Source organism: Hordeum vulgare, chromosome 1H (assembly GCF_904849725.1).
Source record: "Hordeum vulgare subsp. vulgare chromosome 1H, MorexV3_pseudomolecules_assembly, whole genome shotgun sequence".
Classification (NCBI taxonomy): domain Eukaryota; kingdom Viridiplantae; phylum Streptophyta; class Magnoliopsida; order Poales; family Poaceae; genus Hordeum; species Hordeum vulgare.
The window spans coordinates 140,080,657-140,084,697 of record NC_058518.1 but is presented as its reverse complement, the minus strand read 5'-3'; the positions used below and the strand labels follow the sequence as shown (position 1 = coordinate 140,084,697).

General features: G+C 44.5%; 1 long non-coding RNA gene across 1 annotated transcript; it reads left to right on the top strand.

Annotated features, from left to right (window-relative positions):
- The first annotated feature begins 557 nt into the window (after nt 1–557).
- Nucleotides 558–2,596, top strand: LOC123408176. The gene is made up of 3 exons (XR_006612715.1): nt 558–1,062; nt 1,143–1,253; nt 1,945–2,596. It is a non-coding gene; the product is annotated as an uncharacterized LOC123408176 (long non-coding RNA).
- The last annotated feature ends 1,445 nt before the right edge of the window (nt 2,597–4,041 follow it).

The following is a 4,041-nucleotide window of genomic DNA, read 5'->3' as shown; positions in this document are numbered from 1 at the left end:
GGATGTGCATCTTGTTGAACTTGCAATTTCAGGAGTTAAATGTGTAGTTTTTGTTAGTCATGAACATTTGTTAATCTTGCAGTTCCCTTGCTAGTCATGAATGTTCATTGCTTCGGTGAGGGAACTTCTGTATCTTAGTCATGTTAATCTTATGAAAATTGTCCAACTTCTTAAGAGAGGAGTAGTTTTTATAAAATTGTCTTAGAAATGAATGTGTAGCTTCTCTAGCTGAAAATATCCAGTGATTCACTGAAGTTTTATGTGAAAATATTGAGTGATTCAAGAGAGGAGTAAATCTGAAATCAAAATAAGTAGTGCTTGCTTAGGCCCTGTTTGGTTTCAAATAAGTCACCAACTTATAAGTTGAAAAGTGTAAAAAGTGACTTATTTTACCAAACAGACCCAACTTATAAGTCACCCCAACTTATAAGTCATAAGTTGCTCCACCCCAACTTAAAACTTATAAGTCACCTACTTTTGCATGAACAGATGACTTATAAGTCAGATGACAACCAAACAGACGTGACTTATAAGTCACTGGTTTTAAGTCACCTGACTTATTGAAACCAAACAGGGCCTTAGCTTATTGTAGAACTTGCAAGCAGTAGTGATTGCTTAGTTTAGTGTAGGACTTGCAAGCATTAGTGGTTGCTTAGTTTAGTGTAGCACTTGCAAGTACTCCCTTTGTCCCAAAATTAATGTCGCAGCGCTTATTTTGCAATTCAGTCCTCAGACTTTTCCCGACTAAACCCGAAGTCCCTCTCTGTAGTCACTCTCTTCCTCCTTCATGCCATATCGGCCGGCGCCGCTCCCCTTAGCGTAGCTCCATGTCGACTGTGCCTTCTTTCCCTCACCCGCACCAGCGCCCTCTGCCTTGCGCTCGTCGCCGGCGCTCTCTTCCTCTCGCATGTCCCTCCGTATCAGTGAAAATGTGATTTTTTTTCCTGCCCGGCGCTCTGATCTCCAGCGGGCGTGCTCGATCTACGGAGGGTACTAACAAGAAGGTGCAACGAAGCTGATTGTTTCGGTCGCCTGCCCAGGGCTGCTTCTGCCGGTCGTCAGGTGAGGAGCTCGTCTCCTGGAGCGGCGGCTACCTGGACGCCTTCGTCATGCTCATACACTCGAGCCGGTTTGTGCATCAGGCGCAGGTCTCACTACGGCCACGCAGCAGCCGCGGCGGCAGGGGAGCGGCCAGCTCCGACATGTTCATCCGCCCGTTCTGAGACTCCATCGCCAAGCACACCAACTTGAAGGTTTGCTCCTCGTCGGTGTTGTAGATTCTTTGATTGCTTACAAAGATGCTTTCATACTGATTGTCCTGAGTATTATAGATTCTTTGCTTAAGTAGAATTCATTGGAATGTTACAATAGAATTGTAGATTCTCTGATGTCCTTATCTTAAACTGAATAAAAAGTCAGTCTCTTGATCTGAATATAAACCCTATCTCAAACTGAAATTGTAACAGGTGCTGTAGTAAAAATTCAGTTGAAAAGTCAGTTAAAAATTCAATTTTAGAGCTTGGCTCCTGATCTGAATATAAAGTGTACTGCAGGCTTAATGCAAGCAAGCAAGTTTAAAATTCAATCTAGAAGTCAGTCGAAATTTCAGTTAAAATGATCTGAATATAAAAAAAGTTGGAGTAAAAATTCAGTCTAAAATTCAGTTAAAGTAGTTTTAGAGAGTTGGGCTTTTATTGCACGCAAGTTTTGTACTGTCATACAGTAATTTTTAGATCAAGAGATGCAAAAGATGCAGAAGGCTGGCAGGGGTGAAGAGACCAAGAGAGCTCCATTTGATTAGTACCTACAGCTGTACATTGTGTGATGATTTACCTTGATTCAGTAAATTGCAACACACATATGTACCTTGATTATGTATGAGTAGCATTGAATTCCGCCTGTTCAAATGGCATCAAATTCCACTACTGTTTTGTGCTTGTGTAGCAGAGACGAGGTGCGGGGAAGGAGCTGGCAGGGAACGAGTACATCAGCAGCAGAGCCGGCGGGGAAGAAGAGATGGGCCGATGATTGGAATCACGCAGCAACAGACACGGGGCGCGAGGAAGGATCTTTGCGGAATCACGGAGGTGGGCGGCTGCGCACCTGAGCGACGGCTGGGCGCCGAAATCGCGCAACTGCGCGCCGGCTGGTCCTGACGGACTGGGGACCAGCTCGCCTCCGTGGTCACGACGGTAGGGGCGGAATCGGCGGGTATCTGGTGGCGGGTGGGTGGTGGTATGCGGGCTGTGAGCGCCGGAATCACGATCACGGCGGTGGAATCCAACGACGCCGGACGATGGCGACGCGCGGGTGACACACACAGGAAGTAGAAGGAGTCAGGGACCTGTTTGATACTGTCTTAACAGTACGAGCGTTTTTTGCAAAAAGAACACTGTACTGCACGCGTGACATGAATTTTGGGACGGAGGGAGTAGTAGTTTAGTGTAGGACTTGCAAGAAGAGAGCTACCGTAGTATATTCCTCTTCTTCCCTCTTCTCTTTCTGTTATCTTTCTCTTTTCTCTTCTCTTTCAAAGGAAACCAAATGGCTCCAAACGAATTTTTTCCTTAACTGAATATAACTGAAACTTGTCGAATGATCAAGTGATCAAATGATCGAGTGACCAATTGACAAAATGATCAAATGATCAGGTGACAAGCGGCCAAATTATCAAATTCTCAAGTAACCAAGTGATAAAGTGACCAAATGATCAAGTGATCAAATGATTAAGTGATCAAGTGAAAATATGCTACTCATTTTCATTTAACTGAATAATTTCAGTTAACTATAGTATTCTGAAATGGTACATTTAACTGAAAATATGCTGGAATGCTAGAGTACTCTGAAATACTACAGTTACTAAAAATTCAGTGAAGCAAAACTGCACACATACTCGTTAGCATGGGGCATCACGAGAATGTGGTTGCAGAATTTCTTATCCTTTAATTAATAGGAGTAGTGATTTCTGTAAGTAATTCCTCTTGAAGTAAATAAGAGGGGTGGTTGCTCTCTTTTGCCCTCCAATATATATTTCTGTTAATAAGTCCTCTTGCAGTAATTAGCATTTTTTTGTTAATTAAGATATACTGAAACCTTATCCTTTAATTAACTTAAACCGTTTCAGTTATTTAAAATCAAGTGAAACCATCCGTGTTAATTAAAATTATGTGAAACATTTTTTGTTAGTTATTCACTTCAGTTACAACATACTCTACACTAGTAGAAAAGAGGGCTTTGGTCCAGGTCCTGATACGAACCGAGACCTATGGTGACATTGGTCCCGGTTCGTGAGGCGAGGGCGCCGGTCGGGCATCGTGGGACATTGGTCCCGGTTCGTCTCACCCCTTTTGTCCCGGTTTCAGTCAAGAACCGGGACTAATAAGCCGGCAACCGTTTGTATCCCCTTTAGTCCCGGTTGGTGGATCAAACCGGGACTAAAGTGTGGTGGCGGGCGTTCGTGCAACCGTTCGTATGGACCTTTAGTCCCGGTTGGTGGATCAAACCGGGGTGGCGGCCCTTCGAATCACCCCTTTAGTGCCGGTTTGTCGTCAAACACGGGACTAAAGGTCCAAACGGTTCGCCCCCCGCTTCGTTTCCAACAATGAAAACTGCAACCGAAGCAGAGTCTCCCGCCATTCTCTGTTCTTCTTCTTCCTCTCTTCTTCCCCTCTCTTCTTCCATTCTTCTTCCACCATGACATATCTAGTCAGAGAGGTGCACGCACATGACATGACCTGGCTCACGTGCGGGTACACGAACGAGAGCAGGGTGGTGCCAAATTTTCTGTCATGGTTCCGGGAGTGGGTTGACGCCGCGTCGGAGCATGAGGTGTTCTTGGGGCTTGATGTGGAGTTCACGCCCAACCATCAAGGTGTTGCCGTCATCCAGCCGTGTTTCAAACATCATGTCTTGATCTTCCAATGGGCGAGGTAAGTTTTGTGTCTTTCTTTGATCCAAGGTTATGAAAATTGCATGTATTGATCTTTCTAGGTTTCATTTGATAGAAATATGGTGTTTCTTTATATGTTCCATTCGATAGCA